This window comes from Haliaeetus leucocephalus, unplaced genomic scaffold, assembly GCF_000737465.1.
Source record: "Haliaeetus leucocephalus isolate CR32 unplaced genomic scaffold, Haliaeetus_leucocephalus-4.0 Scaffold848, whole genome shotgun sequence".
NCBI lineage: Eukaryota > Metazoa > Chordata > Aves > Accipitriformes > Accipitridae > Haliaeetus > Haliaeetus leucocephalus.
The window spans coordinates 5,535,756-5,553,469 of NW_010973284.1; the positions used below are offsets into that span (position 1 = coordinate 5,535,756).

Sequence of the window (17,714 nt, forward strand, 5' to 3'; positions counted from 1 at the left end):
AACACAGTTTTCTTACACTGTTCATTTCATCCCTGCTTTCCCCTATGGTCTCTATGCTGTTCTTCACCATTTCATTATCTCCTTAATACAGTGGAAGCCAACATAAAAATTTTCAATTGCTGCTTTGAAGATCCTACTTTAAAAAAAACAAGAAGCAACCCCCCCACCCTGCCTTCCCCAGGTGTTTACTGAAAAGCATGTACAAGGCATGACAGCGACATAATTGTGTAATAGTTTTGTGCCGAGTTCCTAATAAATGTAACTGGCTGACCTGCCACTGCAGTATGAGGCCACCTCTTAAAAATGATAGAAAACACAGAGATAGTTTTGCTACTGTTTATAAACAAGTTTGTAAGTGTTTAAAATGCAAAAATCGGGAAACTTTGTTTGAACACTAACCTTGAAGCAGCTGAGAAATAGACAACCACCTTTACATCTTGTTTTATTGCTCAGTGAGCAGCCAGTAAATAGGAAGAGAAAGGACAGATCAAATTGCAGTAGGATAAGAGACCACATTAAAGCTTTCCTCCGTGTATTAGAGATGACAGCAAAACCAAAACAGTACAACTGCTGCTGCGCATGGGATGGCAGGAGCCCACTTTAGCAGCCAAAATAATTTGAACAGCTTCTGTTTTACTATTGCGATCTGTGTTTGCGTTTGCAGTAGGAAGAGGAGACCTGGCTAATAACTGGGGTAAGTAACATGGAGTCGGAGAGGCCACGCTGTTCGCACTACGGGTCCCCACGCACGCAGCGCAGGGACGGAGCCGTGGGTCTGCGATGGGCTGCGAGAGCCCGTACCGGAGAGGCACCTTTTCCCGATTCCCAAGTAGCAGTTTTGCAGCATCAATTCTATTAATGCAACGCAACAGACAGCCGCTTCCAGACCCCTTCCTTCTCGAGCCTCCTACTGAAGTTATTTTGCACATTTGGAAAACACAGCAATTATGTCGTTTTAAGGCACATGCGCTTGGAAACATACACAGATAATCAAATTTCAAGAATGAGCCAGCCCAAGTGGTCCTGTATTTCCACGCTCCTTCTCAGACACCCATCAGTGTATCTGGAGAGCAGCACGCCAAAGGACAACCTGCCTCTGGGCGCGGACATGCAGGGGATCCAAGCGCTCCCGCTCACGGGCAGCGAGAAAGGAAACATGTGAAAATCCCTCCCGAGGAGAAGGACGGCACTTCTGGAAGAAGACTTCTATCCGCCGGAGCGGCAAACGGCAACCCAGCTCCTGTTCACCAGGAGAAAGCGGAGGTTGGGAAAGCAGCTGCACACCAAGTGCCTTGATGTACCCTGGAGGCACGGATCCTGCCTCCCAAGCACAAAGCTTTGTTTCTTTGTCTCCTGGACTACAAAAAAGCATCTGTGTGTTTCTCAAAGTCAGACGCCACCAAAAATACAGCATTTGCTCTAACACAAATACAGGGAGCGCTTCTGTCTTACAAAATCAGATCAAAGCACTGAAAGCTGCTAACTATGTGATGGAAGACCTTAAAAATCCATGGAAAAGCTGCAGTTCACGCCTAAAATGCCCACAAGCAGGCATAAGAATAAGAAATGGCTGTTTCAACCTACAGTAGAACCAGGGAGCAAATCCATCCAATCAATCTAACTTCAGAAAAAAAATAATGTATAAAAACATATCCAGTCTTCCTGGAGAGCTGAATTAGTCTCAACAAAAATACTCTTACCCAAGTTACACAAGATTAACCAAGAATGAGCTGAAGTCTGACTGAGCACAAAGCCTGGAGCAGAAATACTGTAAAGATACTTGCCATGCCATGCCTTCCTCTTCTTGTCTAAATGAGACATTTTATACAGCCCCGATCCCTGTGCCTCTAAACATATCACATCCTTAATATATTTAATCCTAAAAAGTCCGAGGCAGAAAAAAGCCATTCTCTAGGAAATGAATCTCTTTTTACAGAGGAAGGGAGACACAAGGATCAGGGCTTGGATAAGCCTGGTTTGTGTCCCTACTTTTCCCATTAACCATCTATCAACCCTCAGAGGTACACAGGCAACAGGAGTAGCTGAGGCAAGGCCCTGGGATTTATGTCCATCTGTCTGTCTGAACATGGGTTTCCATGTCCAGCCACTGGTCTTGTCAAGGCACATGGACTGACCAACCTCTACAATATATACAGTAATTTTTAATAACCTCTCATAGGAACGTTCTCACTTCTGTAAATACTTCTGCAAGGAAGAGACCAAGGAGAACAAACATGCAGACAACAGAAGCTGTAAGTGAAGGGAAATAATGGCAATATAAGAAAAGAATGGTATGAAAATTTCATAGACCATTCACTCTTTTCCTTGGAGTTCTCCAATAACATTATTCAAGTTATTTAGATATCATCATCTCTGACTCCCACTACCAACTGGAAACATAAACAAGAATTTCTCCAAGGTGAAGGGTAATGATTACCAACACGAACAAACCCGTCCGCAGGCATGCCTGCGGAACCTGGCTTAAAGAAAACAATTACATTGTCATACAATTTTGCTTAGAATAATACATACACAGAAACATAATTTCTTGTTAGTATGTACTCCTGAACATCATGAAATATATAAAACTTGTAATAGAATTTAAGGCCTGTTACTCATAAGCTATTAGTTATGATTTCAGATCAAATACATTAATTGCTACATTGGCTGTATTATATTCTCACAAAAAAGGGTGGGTCTACTCAGCATTCCAGGTACTGAATTTCTGTTAACTCAAGAAAAAGCCCCTCTTATCTTAAAAAACCCCACACCCTTTGCACCCACTGAAATCTTGGTACAGTTGTTTCAACCAGCAAATTCACATTGCTGCTTTCTGCCATACACCCTACTTTGTACCAGTAAAGCTGCAGGAGAAAATCTTTCAGTTATGAACTTGTCACTTCAGGGGTATATTTGGTTTGGTTTATTTTGTATTTTCAAGCCTCTTCCCTAAACACCATCATTTAATGAAGACAGACACCATCCCCCTGGCCCCCTGCCCCAAATATCTCAAAAAACTGAAAGAAAATAAACCCAGAAAAAAAAAATTTGTGAAAAGCTTTACAACTGCTGGCAGACATCATAAAGTTTTAGTGTGCTAAACATTTATAGCTAAGAATCCAAAAAAGTTATATATCCAGCTAAAAATATTATTTTCAAATTACTCTCAAGAGCAATAAACCTTATGTCAGACAAAACACAGACTCTAGATATGAAAGAACTAAAAATTGTTACTGGTAGAAAAAGAAGAGAAGGATTTGTAACAGAATATGGTGAAGCAGTATATGAACTCTCCGTTTTTTTTTCCATCATGTACTCTTATTGCATGTACTCGAAAAGGGTAACATTTCTTTGGACGCAATCTGGCAGCACAAAGCAAGCAGCTGGACCTCTCAGCAGGATCCCACACAGACACTGAAGTTCATTCCCATGCTACACTTCCCAGGAACAGCACCGTAAATAGTAAATATTTTCTGTGATTTGGAATCCAATAGTTCATCGCATGCTGCGATTCAGTAGGGCAGGCAAGAGATATTTGTAGATGATCCTAAACTAACACCTTGTTATATTGCTATTACCATTACTCTTTCTGAATGTTTTATCTAGCTTGCAGAAAACGCGTAGAGGACCTCCTGTGATCTGGTAAAGAATAGGTCTAAAAGTGAGCAATAACAGGGTTAAAAGTTATCAAGGACTTGACAGTCTTAAAAAAACCCAAAAAACCAGCCAAAACCCACATGCAAAGCCAGCCCAAGCTGGTAATGTACATATTTCATATTTTAGAAGGCTCCATTTCACAGAGCTGAAAATCACCAAGATTAAAACAGACCATGAGAAGGAATATGGAAAAAAATCAGTATACCCTGTTTATAACATTTATCCATACACCCCAAAACCTGCAATTATAAAATAGTGCCAGTTAGAGAACTGTACCTGCCTTTACTTCCTTTGTAAGCCAGTCTGCTTCGGCCAATTCCATATTTAAATTAAGAGATAAAGGGAAAACAGATAGAAACCAAAGTAACTTAGAAAAGAAAAATCATAGGAAACGGGAAAAAATCTCTGGCTAATAAAGGTCGGAATAACAAAAGCTTTTTTTTTTTTTAGATTACAGAAAAAAAAATCCCCTAACACTCATGCTGACTCATTAGCAGATAGCAATAGTAACAGTACAGAGAGAACAGATGTGTTATGTACACCTGAAGAAGTTATATGAAGTACTAACTAGCAACCCAGGTGGATGTTAAACAGGAGCTCCTAAAATTACTTGTTTAAATGGAATTATCTGGATTACTTGCACAGAATAGACTCCAAAAAAAGGGGCAAATGACGCTCTTGTGATTTTCAGCAATTTTTACAGCACTGAACAAATTCCAGGAGCCTGGAGGAAAGACAATTTTGCACTGAAATTCAAAAAAGGAGGACTGGATGACCCAAGCAGTTACGGGTCCATCAGTCTAATGCTGAGCAATGCAAAATTACAGAATATTCGATACTGGACTCTAATAATAAAGAATTAGAGAGGGGTAATAAAATCAATGTCAATCAAATTAGGTCTATGGAAAATAGATTCTGTCCAACTAAACTGACATCCTTCTTGATGAGATTACAAGTTTGACTTACAAATTTTAAGAATGTCGATTTAATAGCATTGATATACTTGGTCTTCTATAAAGCACTTGATTTGGTACTGCTTATTAATTGACTAAAACAAAATTAACATGGCACACATTAAATGGATTAAAAAAATAATCAGCCAACAGATCTCTAACTGGGAATTGTGAATAGGAAATCACCAGAAAGATGTTTTCCTACAGGTCTCTCTCAGGAAACAGATCTTGGCCCTACACTGTTTCCATCGATGAGTGGAAAAAGCCAAACTCCTTGCTCCTGAAGATCAACTGCAGAAAGACAGTATGAGAGGATAAGAACAAAGAGGACAGAGCGAAGGTGCAAAGCAATTTAAGCTCCTCAATAAACTACAAATACGTACATTTAAATAGCACAAACCCAAGATTACATCCCGACAAACCAAGTTAACTTTGGCATAGTATCCAAATGGGAAATGAAGGACTCGGATACAGCGTGACAGATAACCAACCACATCTCAGGTTTGCAATGCTGCCAACAGGGTTAAAACAATTCTTCTTGGCATAAAAGCCACACACTCAAAAAGCGAAATAAAAAAAAAAAAATCGCTCCTTCTGATCTGGCTGTGTGCTTTGCTGCCAAAGTGCCATGCCCAGTCCTGGTGTACGTGCTCCAAGGAAGATACCAGTGCCTTGGCAATGGTGCCATGAGAACTGACTATAGCATAGAAAAACTCTTTCAGTTGAAAGATGGGGGTCAATCTGTCTACCTGATCAAAAAATGTTAAGTTGAACCTTAACAGTACTACATTAGTACTCATCTGAAGTACAGATTGATTTTTATTCTTTTTTAATAATGTCTATCCAGCCGATAAAACATGGAGTTATGTATTTCCAGTCCCACTGCTTGACAGTTGAAGTAAGAGAAACCAGACTAGAAACAAAAGCAAAAGCTGTTTTCCTGGGGAAGGCTTGTTCTGTTTTTGACATTGAAGGCAACAGATTATTTTAACTACCTACCAAGCATTTTGTCAGCTCTTCTACCACTGGGAATTCTGAAAGTTCAGATTTTTTCCCTGAAAGCTATGCTCTAGCTCAAGCAGGAATTAAACCAGGGAAGGTTTTGGCAAGATGCGTTAAGTGCTCAATAACCTCTTCTACTCTGAAGCTCTACAAATACACTGTTCCTGCTGCTCGTTCTCCATACAGCTCCTACTGCAATCAGTCCCACAAGAAAAGTAGAAGGAAACTACTTCCTCTGACAAGTTTGAAGCCTTCCTATTGCTGGAGACTATTCTAAAAGCAACGTAGAGAAGAGTACAACTCTGAATTGCTCACCTGTGAGCAGATAAGTTAAAAAAGTTTTAAAAACACCCTTTTTTCTTGAAAATAAATTACCCTGGAACGCAAAGCCACGTTAAAGGACTATGGTCCCCACTATAAACAGTCACTCATGAAAACAAGCACGTAATGGGACAGCAACAATGCACACTGCCTTAAATCGTGGTTTTGTTGTCCCCTGCCCAAATGTAAAACCTAATTAAAGCTGTCTGCCTGACAGCCATAACACGAACACCACTGAGCGCCGATGCTTTTCTCTGACACAATCCCTTCCTTCAGAAGTAGGCCACGTCTGACAGCTCATCTTGTATTAGCCAAGCAGAAGCCGTCAGACGGTAACAGCCTTCAGTCACTCCAGGTTTGGGACCAAAAGATAAAATAATGCTTGCCATGAATTCTCCCGGCTCCAGTTTTTGCCTGTTCCAACCTCAGTGAACATTTAGGGAAGAAACTGGTGCCAGGGTGATCTCTCTATCGAAGTGGCTGAGCTCAACTTGCTGTCCACCTGTGGCTCTTCCAAGCAGACCTGCACATGCTCTTCAACCTTCCCCAATGATTCTCAAACTGGGGATATTCCTAATAAATGCCACCTATGGATGGCTGGCAAGGAAAGCAGCAAGAGAGAGATGGGCAAGAGAAAGACTCGTCATGCTTTCCATCTTCTAAATAACAGTAACAGAAGAGACTTATTGGCGTTCAAGGCAAGCCCTGCTCCAGCTGGTAGTCCCATTTCAGAGCACAATCCTGTGAGCCTCCAAACCATTTCAGAAGCGTTGTAAAGATACTCCTGGAAGGACAAAGAATGACTGCAACTTGTATGAAAAGCTGTATGAAGTAGGGGCTTTTGGAGGTTACATAAATACCCTTGAGAAGATACATTCAAAATGTACAAAGAGGGTCAAGTGAATTGTGCGCTTCATTTTTTTTTTTATTTTATGACAGTTACCAACAAATAGAGCTGTTTACCTAAAAAAGGAAGTAAGCTATGGAGAGAAGATTCAGATCAAGGGAGAATGAGATCTGATCATGAGACCAGTTCAAACCCTGCTCCTTGTCTGAAGCTTTTTTATATCAGTAACATCAGTCTCATTCATCCTCCATCCCTTTACGGAGGAGAAGCACCTGCTGTCACCCCAGTGATGCACACTGCAGTCACAGGAGAAGCAAGCCAGGAGGGAAGCAGCTTCTGCACACAGCGCTCCTAGGACCAAACAATTAAGCTAAGGCTGTCACTGTGACAATTAACTGTACTACAACTTTGAAGGTAACTTGTTCAGTGCTTAGTGCAGCTCTTTATCACGGCATCCATTTAGTCTATAGCTTATTTAGCATACAGACTCCTTATATTTGTACAGACTAGGATTTAATACATGTTGTCCATGAATAGCAAGAAAGCATCATCCTCCTATTACAATATAACTATTAGTTTTGCAAGAATTTAGCGGAAAAACATTTAGTCCTCAAAGCAAAAATGAGAGAAGGATGAGTAGTAAATAGGTTGGTTTTTGCCTTTTGCAGGAAGGTGACTGGGTACAAGTTTTGTTTGGGAATCTTCTATCAAATTACTGTATTTCAGGTGCCCTTGTTAGCTCTTTTAAGAAGATCCCCCTTCTAGACTGGGAAAAGTCAGCTGTATTTAAATGCAATCCAGTCTAGAGCCCCAGATAGGCTTTGCTGCTACAGTACACCTACAGTTATAGGAAGCACAACTTATCCTTGGTTAAAAACAGCCATCGGCAAAATCTGAGTATCAATAGATCCTTCTTAAGATGCTACTGGAGAGGAAAACCAGGTTCCAGACTTGCACTGCGATACCCTTATAACAGATACCCTCCTAAAAAACATGTTTGTAGCTTCATAACTAATAAATAAGCAAATCTAAACCCAAACCTCAGGGAAAAATCCCTGTGTGTTCCACAGGCGGACACCTAGCTCTTGCTAGAGCACCTGTAAAGGCATACATGCTGACACAAACCTGCTCAGATAAGACAAGATTCCTCAAGCAAACTCTTCCCCTAAGGCATCAGAGCCCTGATCCCCAAATAGCAAAGACTGGGCCCTCCCCATCGGAAACCTGCAGGGAGAAAATTCCTATCACTGCCTTAATTTCTCACAATGCCAGAGAGACTTGGATAAAAGCTCATTTGTGCAGGAGGCAGGCCTTTTTGGGGGGCTTGGGGGGAGTCACAAGTTGCACAATGAGCTCCCATGGGAGCTCTACACACATAGGATTTAATAAACTTCAGTCTAAGGGGAAGGGGCTTCTTTGCACCAGGCCTTCTCCAACAGAGACGCTGCTACGTGATTAAAAAAAATTGCCCAAAGGAAGCCCTGGCAAACAGTGTGCTACATCCCACGTAAAACTCTCCCTCGGGGAGAGGGTAAGAGAGGGAAAATGAACCAGACATACAGACACCACTCACTCAATATCTGAATGGGAAATGCCAGATACCATGACAACAAGCCTAGAAAAATAAAAGGGGAATAAAAAAAAAGTGTTGCCCCAAATGCGAAACAAAACGTAAAAATGTAGCTAAAGAAATGAGATGATTAGTGCTAGTGAGGTAACTGGGACCCCTGGACCTCCACATCTCTGACTGGAAGAGAACCACCGGGACCTGAACACGGTCACCTCAAAGCAAGACCTCCAAAAACCAACTGCAAGCTCCCCACAATGGAAACCAACATCATTCAACCAGCACCTTGCTGAGTTAGAAAGCTTGACTTCACCAGGCAGTGTCAGAGGAGATGACAAGTTTTGCCTTCCTCTGTAGTTTTGACAAATCCCTTAATGCAAGACATTATAATTTAGTGTCTTGATTTTCAGAGATGCTGAAGCAGTAGCAGTTCTCATGTAAATTAAATGCCAATTGACAGTAGCTGCTATCTCTCAAAATTAGACACAGTAGTGATTCTCACTCTGGAATAGCCCCACCACATCCACCCAGAAAACAGAACAAGATGGAGCATGCTTTGAGAGAGCCTGCTGCTACCCAGCACTACTAGATCCTTCTGAAAATCCTACTCCCACAGAAATCTGAAGAGGACTTTCAAACACATGCAATTACTCCATTTTAAACTTGACCATACCAGCTATATAAAACATGCCTGCTCTTGCAAATAGTGCCTTACAGTCTCTTAACAGCTTCTAGCATTTCAGATGTTCTGCATCTCACCTGAAACAAGACTTTGCTCTTACCTGCATACTACACAGAGTTTTAACAAAGTCAGCTGTGTAATTACTGTAGTTGAGGAAGTGGGCTAATCTGCATGCAAAGCTTAAGTGGCAGTTTGAGACAGATGCTGCTGACTTGGCTGGAGTCTTCTGCGCTTCCCATTACCGTAGCATGGAAGCATTTTATCTCTGTAACGCACCTTTCCTCACAAACACCACTGAGAAAAGCACTTTTATTCCTATTTTGGAGAAAAGAAACTGAAAGGCATCAAGATTTCCAGGGTGAACTTGGACAGAGTAACAGCGTCACTAGAACAGGGATCTAAATCTGCGTCTCCCCCATGCTAAAACATTAACCTTATCATTCGAACACTGAGTTGTGCTGGGCTGGAGATATCTTGTAAACACCACGCACATTTCATGCTGCAGAATATATTATCCTCCTTTTTTGTTTTCCTGCTTTTATCAAGTTTCTTTAAATGTAAAACTGGATTTTAAGCATTAGTGCGTTCATACTACTGCAAGCAACTGATTAAGTGCATTTTCAGAAGCTACTGCTCCTGACATACGTCAGACAATTGAGTTCCATTTCTGAACAAATATTTGGATTCCCCCCAGCCCCCTCCAGTTGACATCTCTTGCTTCCCTTCTTTTCATCTTCTCCTCCCCCTTCCTTCAAGGAGCACACAGCCTCTGAATTAGCAGCTGTTCTGAGAAGAGCAAGGCTGCACTCCTCCCCGCTTTGTCCCAGAACAGAACAGGGACTGTACTATAAAAATCCAGTGTTCTGGGGACAGGCATGAATGGACAAGAAACAGCCATGACTTGTCTATCCTGAACAGTAAATTCAATGCTGAAGAAGAGACAAAATAAACACAAGAATGCAGACATTAGAAACAAACAGGCTGAGTTAAAACAATACTCAGTAAGAAAAAGTGAAAACAAATAGACCCAGAAAAAAATGAAAGACATACCAGCACATAAAAAATGGTAAGCAGCAGCATGGAAAGAAATCTGCAAGAGGCATTAAAGAAGTCACTGCAATACATAAAGCACGCAATATGTCATAGGAAGCCTTTCACATCCCAAATAGGTGATGTCACATCATGGAGAGGGGATACAGCATTGCTGGACCAGCAGTACATAAAGAATGGTAAAGACTGCACTCAGTTATAACAGGAAATCTATGTACTGGAGCTAAGCAAAGCAACAAACTGAAGGCAAATTTTCAGCAACGACCAGGTTTTTAATCAAGAATGACTTAAGGCTTGACAGCGACTTAAGATGCAAGATTAGAAGGGTCCGGTGTTAAAACATTAAAATACGGTAACCTTTGGTTAAATTGTGACTAAAAGGAGATGCAAAAGCCTACAGATACTTCAAGTGTGTAAAGACTACGACTGGAAATGAAATATTAAGTGTGCTACTTAACACTGTTACCCATAAGAGAAGATGAAATTAAGAAGAGGGTAAAAAAATTACATGGTCTGAAACCAAGGAGAAAAGGCACTCCAACAATGGGAACCAGTAAGTCATGGAAGAGGTACATGCCTCATTACAGCAGACTTATCTTCCCTTTCTGCATCCCATCCCAAACACTGGCATTTCTGAAATTTAGACGAAAGTGGAAGGCAACTAAAAATAATTAATACTGAACAACGGAGCAGAAACTGAAAGCAAACCAAAACAAACGGAGTGATTTTTCACTGGTCAGGCTTCAGAGGGACACTAAGTTCAGATCACAGAGCACAGCACCAAACCTTTGCACAAAAGCGCGATGCCAGGCACCCAGAGTCAAAGCTTATGAGAAAACCCACTATTCTAGGACATGATGACAGTGAGTGGTGGAGTGATGGGGAGAAGAAAGGCAGAAGAACAGAACCACAATAGAGCCTGTGCACTGACCAAGGTTCCCACCTTCGTGATGGGTCAAAGAACTGCACAGCCAGAGTGAAAAGTCAGCTGTGGCTCAATATAAGTAACATGCAACTTGGTTTACAGGACAGATATTTTTGTTAAGAGGCCAAGAACATGCTCTCTCACTCAGAAGAACTATGCAAGCAGAGGAATCGGGAAAGGCAAGGCACAGCTAAGATATGAAAACCCAGTACATCATCAAGCCTGGAAGCATTTTATGTAGAAACAGTGGCAGTAACACTTCCAGTCTAAAGGAAACAGCAGAGGCACATAAAACTGGAGAAAAACAAGAGTTTGTTTTGCAAAACAAGAATATTAAGTAGGACATAACAATATACTGCAGCAGCAATATCTGAAACCTGGTTGACTGCAAATTCGAAAAGCCCTGGTAATTTTGTCATTAAATGATTTAATTCAGCAACATTTAAGGTTCTGTACCTCAGCCTCTGTCAGACAACAAAAAACAAAAGCCACCACAACACTTAAGAAATTTCACAGTAATTCTGAACGATGACTCGGAATACCTATTCTGTCTCAAACAGCCTACTAATTAAACTCCCTTTGAGCTCTACTAACCAGTTTTTCCAGTGCACAGAGGAAAGTAATTTATTACAGACCGGAATACAAAATTTAATATTAACAACACAACCTGTGTCTGCAGCATTTTTAATCTGATCAGCGAAAACATAAATAAAAGCTGTAACCTGACAGCTAAGAAGGTTAATCTGTAATAGTTAGATTTCCGTAGATTACTTTACACAGCATCTGGAAAGATGCTGAGAAAAGTAAAGCCACTTTATCATATTCTAAAATGTGCTACCTATAAAAATTTTGCTACCCATCAATACTTAGACTGCAGTGAGCCTACTTAAATTTGCTTCAGCTTTAACAGCAAACTTTCAAGAACTTTAAAACAAGAGCAGGAATTTAAGTATGTTTCAAATGTTTATAAAATTCCTTTTAGGTACTTGCAGGTAATAGAGGTAATGAAAAGGAAAACTGCTTGAAGTAGAAAATATTATGACTTTGTTGTTGTGCACGTACTTAGTTCTATCCCTTAAATGTCTTCCTAATTTTGTTGAGAAGAGTATCAGCAGGAATATGCTCCTCGAATTTTCTCCAGACTGAAAAGCAAATCTTTTCCTTTTAAAGGTGGAAAATTTCACCTGTATCAGCCAGCACCTTCTCCTATGACACTATCCACATGTATGGCACTGGATGTGTGGTGTGGATGTCATGACTAGAAGCCATTCTTGCTGGCTGACCACCACTGAAAACAGGGCAGGTTTTATGATGCACGACTCTTGTGAAAAAGGCTTTTCACAATATTAAACATGTAGGTGGTAAACAGAGAGGGAAAACATACACATTTCTCCTTTTGTTTCCAGTTTGGCAAAGTACCTAAACATACCTAAGCTGGAGCAAATAAGTACCACAATGCTACCAATAGACAAAATCAAGGCAGCAAAGTAGCTATTACAGTGTAGTGGAAAGCATAAGGGGAAAAAAACCAATGTTATCAGTCAAGCTCCCAAGCTGTTCATGTTTGGGGTTGGGTTTTTTTGGTTTAAGACAAAGTGGCTTCCAGAGCAGGAAAGTATTTTAAAAAAAGTAGAGAAATAGGAGAAAGAGATGCATTGGTAAATAGAAATGACACAGATACAGCACATAGAAGAACAGAGGAGTCTAAAAAAGGAACTGCTGGAGAATACTTCTTCCTTGTTACATGTCCTATCTTCTCATGCCCTACCTACCATCCTCACAACAGGGAAAGTCAAAACACCCCCCACATCTAACCAACAGCATCCTAAGGAAGAGGAAGGCGGCCTCATTTTGTGGGTCCTAGAACACTGTAGCAAGAGGAAGCCTGTTGAGATATAATTTAAGGTGCTTTAAAATCTGCATGAGCACAAACAATTGTCTGTATAGGGCAGCAGGCACATTAGACCTTCTACCACAGAAACAGCAGCCCCTCTAGTACAGCAACAATTAATCATACTGGCAATGCTGCCATTTGTTTGCTTGCAGGTGAGTATGACGCAGCTTTTTGTCCATCTGCTTTTGCAACACCCCTTAAAAACCATCTAACTGAAAAAGAAAACCCCAGTCTGGGCTCTTGTGAATAAAAGTAATAAAAACATTCAGTCCCCCCCCCCGTCCCCCTCCAAGCTGATATATTCCACTGATTAAACAGATGCTGTGAGAGTCATAAGAACAGCAGTACTGGGTCAGAGCAGAGGTCTGCCTAGCCCAATATCCTGTCTCCAGCAGCACCTGCAAGTCAGTCACTTGCACTGAAATTCCTAGCAGGGACAAGTAGGAACATCTGCAAAATCAGTGACAGATCATGCTCAGGAAGAATGGAGAACAGCAGTTATGTCCAACAAACCCCGGCAGTGAGTCAGCCAAAGCAGAGACAGTGAGGAAAGTCAAAGAAATGGACTTGGACTTCAGCGACATGATGCTTTCTTCCCCTCTTTCTCTACTCTTTTTAGAATCAAAATCTCACAGGGATGACAGGGACCGTGGCATCAGAGAAATGGGAAACTTGGCACCTGGGCAAAACCTGTCTAAACAGGCATGCAGAGATGCAAAAGGGCCTGAACAAGACCCAGGCTGTACCACAAATGGTTTAAGAAGTCAGAGGCTGCAGTACCCTATCAACGACTGCTGCGGGAACCAAGCATAGGACATGAAGTAGGATGCTTTTGAAATCCAAAGACGTATGCTTGTCTGTTGGCACAGGCTGGGCATCAGAGCAACTGCCAATAGCTGACACATTACTGAGAAGGTTGGTTACCAGTGCCGACTATAAGCACGCAATTGCCAGTGAGCTGCATACAAAGGTTGTTGGGACTCCCAGTTCAGGCAGCAAGGGAAACTATCCGTTAAACAGGAGAAAAGAATAGATGGTGTGCAGCGTTAAGGATGTGCAGGTGTAGGAAACAGTGGTAAATCCCTCTCTCCATCTCTTCTTGGGCGTAACAACATAACGTAACCAGAAATTAATGCCTCTTAACCGTAAGTAAAATTAAGATGATACCCTAAGTTTCAAAGTATTGGGATCGAACCTTTGAAGTTTTCTGGAAGCAAAGGAGAAGGAAAGGATTTAAGGCCAGGCAAGACCTCCATGCAGTAGATATCCCCAAAGGAACTTTGTCCTCTACAGATGGCAATCTCACTTGACAAACAGACAGAAAACAGGTTGGCTTGATCATGTAAATGGGTCCTTGCAAAAGTCACAGTTAGAATAACCCCAAAAGCAAAGAAGATATGAAGGATGGGGTTCAAGTGGATGGAGTCTCAAGAGGTACTTTGTTACATCAGTATAGGGACTGCACATAAACTGAGCTAGCAGAAAACAGAGGAAAAAAAAGATAGGAGTGCCAAGGACATACACTCCCACGGGCAGCAGATTGCAATAGTGATCTGAAGGTCTCAGGTTGACCATTCCCAGAAGTCAAAGTAAAGATGATCTTGCAGGGCTCTTCTGGCATTAGAGAAAAACACCTGCATGCTGGGAAGTCAAGTGATGATGAATCAGCTCTGCAACAGAGAAGGGGCAAGAACTTCCTGGCTCACCAAGTCTGAGAAACAGGTACTGCAGGCAGGTCAAATAATCCTCGTCACAAGTTTACTGAACGCCATCTTAAAGCCAAGAAGCAGCTCCTAATACAGCATTGGTAAAAAACAAGTCTTGTGAAAAGAGAGATCAGGAGGTTAACCACTTTCAAAACCATTTAGACTGGTTTTACACAAGCCACTTTTGCTCTTGGACAAGTTGTCTAGCAAGAGCCCTGGGGAGACAGGCAGAGTTGACAGCCGCAGCGCAGCCATGCTGCTCCTTGGCATGGCTGAAGGGCAGAAGGTCTTGAGTAGCAGGGAATGGGTGAATGCTGGCAAAGTCAGCTTCAGAGCCCTGACAGACATCTTGGTGTGCTGTCTACCGCTGCCCCAAAAGACCCTGCCTCAGCTGGAAGGTAGTGCATCATTAGTGGACACTGCTGCCAATTTCCCAGAGCTTTCCTGGAACTTTCTCGTTCCTTTCCTCCCTTCCTCCTTGTCCTCCTTGGGCTAAAAGGAAAGAAAAGAAAAAGGGTTACGGCCAGAAGAAGCTGTGCACGAGTGCTGATGCATGGGGTCTGTGCTTCTAGAGGGAAGAGCAGAACGAGGGAAGAAGGACAGACAACACTGGAGGCCAAGGGTGGACTGTCATCAAAGAGAGGGCTCCACCAACACAGCTGCATCACCTGGCTGTTCCCTGGCAGACAGTTATCTTCAATGCAGATGATATGAAGGATGGAAAAAAGCCTCAGACTAGAAGGTCAGCAGACACACTGAAAAGCCTCATAAATAACATTGTAACTGGAAGTCATGATTTTGTAGACATGGGTGTGCTTGTGCTGTTGGGGAAAGCCATACTGTTTATCCTTCCTCACTAGACTTGATGGGAAGGTGGTGTTATTTACTCAAACTAAGCAGTTAACACTGTGAAGAATAAACTAAATATGCATTAAAGGCATTTAATACACTTCAGAACAAGCTCAGGATTGAAACTGCTGAAGTTAATTAGAAAGCTCTTTCACAGCACAAGGGTCATGCCTACTTGCCCCAACACTCATTTCAATTGCTTTTTTCCAATAATCAAGAAATCAAAATTCTTTTGTTCGCTGGCGCAGAGTATGCACCAGACGACTGCAGAGAGACGATAAAGAAAATGACGGATGCAAATTTGACCGTTTTCCTCAGCATTTAGAATAGACATCAAACCATACCAAACACATTTTAGAAATCCAGCACTAAAACACACTCACTACTGTTCCTGTGTTCCCTCCCCCACAGTACTAATGAATTTAGTTCAGATACTTAATGCAAATGCTCATTTAGATAATCAATATTTGGGGATTGTCTTAAATCTGCAGCCCTTAGAATAGGATATGCAATACTGAAATTAGGTTTCTCTCTGCTCAAGAACAGAATACACTTCAGGAAATAAGCTACAAGAATAAAATAACTAGGCTACCAAATTAAGATCAACTTATCAAAGGTCTTTAATAACATTGAGCCATATATTTAGTCTTTTAAAAAATAATTCTAGATTTTGTTTAGAAACCTCTGAAACATGTTTGTTTTTTTCATGTTTTCTAGTATTTTATTCTCTGCATGCAATTGGAGGTACCAGACAAAGTTTATAACCAAAAATTGAAGCATGCTCTGTATTCCATCTGATTCACAAAAAGAATCTTTTTTTTTTCCCCAACTCCAAAACCACATTATTTTAGACTTCTGCTTTTCTGGGCACTTGACTTTCAGCTCTAGTTGTACTACTCTATCTTACCACCCTTTCCTCACTGCATTTTGACCATACACTCAACACAAAGAAATAACTCCCATCATACAAATGTCCTGTACCCACTAAAATACAGTAAGGCCAATCTACAAGTCACTTCCTAAAAAAAACTAATGTTAATTCGGTATTATTTTTCAGACAAAAGCACTCTAGCAGAGTACTCTGCTGCATAAATATTTTTCTTATTTCAGCAAATATTAAGTCTTTTGCTTTCAAGGAAGTCAAATGTAGAAAACTGCACTGCTTCTTATAGAGATTCCCTATACAGCCAATTTGAAGGGCACTACTGAATATGGCCTTCAAATGCAATCAAACCAAATGCCAGAATTATGTTCACTTTGTAAACGGTGAACACTACAGTACATAAGTTTGGTTTTGTTTTTTTTTCTGAAGGATTGTGTTAATTCTCATCTACTACTGGAGCAAAGCAACTGCTGCTAACACTCAGTCTAGTCTAACAAGATCTGTACCAAATAAATGATCAGAGATCAGTGACTAGTTACCATTGCTTTACAGAGAATTACTAAAAACCCCTTCCAAGTCAACAAGGGAATAAACTACCTCTACAAGGTATTTTTCTCCTAAACCCTGTTATTAGGTGGGCTTATGCCATAAGGCATGCGTGTTTACATACTTTCTAAAGAGTTTAGAAGTCTTATCTAACATAATCCCTACATTCTATAATCCTATCTGTTTAATGTATTTTAAGTGGGGAAAACCGCTGGAACCAGTAATATCTCAAAATGGAAGGCACTTGCAAAGCACAATCAGTGAATTGGACATCAAATGTAGAACAAGTTTATGCTCAGATTAGACTTTCAGTTGTTTAGGATCAGGTAACTTAATGCCGGGTTTCACAGTAAGCTATATTTATCTGCATATGGGTCATTTTTTTCTTCCAATAGGAAACACTTTTGGTATGCCAGTTTATAAAAATTCCTACAGAAAACATATACAAAACACTGGTAGCCTTTGTATGTGAAATCTGCAGTGAATACATGTTTTATCTGCAGGTTCTAAACATAAATAGATGTGAACCATTTCCTTTGAATGAAAATAAATATTTTACTAACATCTAGCACAATTTTACTAACATCTCTGCAATTTCCAGCCCGAGTCTTTCAAACACAGACTTAATCACACAACGGTTACCTATTGTCATGAACTGTATTACCAAAAGGCCTCTTCCCTCTAATTAAATTTAACCATTAATCCTGTTTTTGCTTTGTGTCTTTCCATTATGATGAGCTTTCAGAGTCCCCCTTCGATCCCAAGATAGACACCACGACCTCCAGCTTATCTACTCTATCAGGTATCAAAACCTCCCGTTAATATACGTAAA

The 17,714-nt window shown here is 40.9% G+C and overlaps 1 protein-coding gene across 5 annotated transcripts in view; it reads right to left on the bottom strand.

The window, feature by feature from the left end:
• Positions 1 to 17,714, bottom strand: part of ELAVL4 (ELAV like neuron-specific RNA binding protein 4) — a 66,529-nt gene that overhangs the window by 20,785 nt on the left and 28,030 nt on the right. The gene's annotated exons all lie outside the window — the stretch shown is intronic.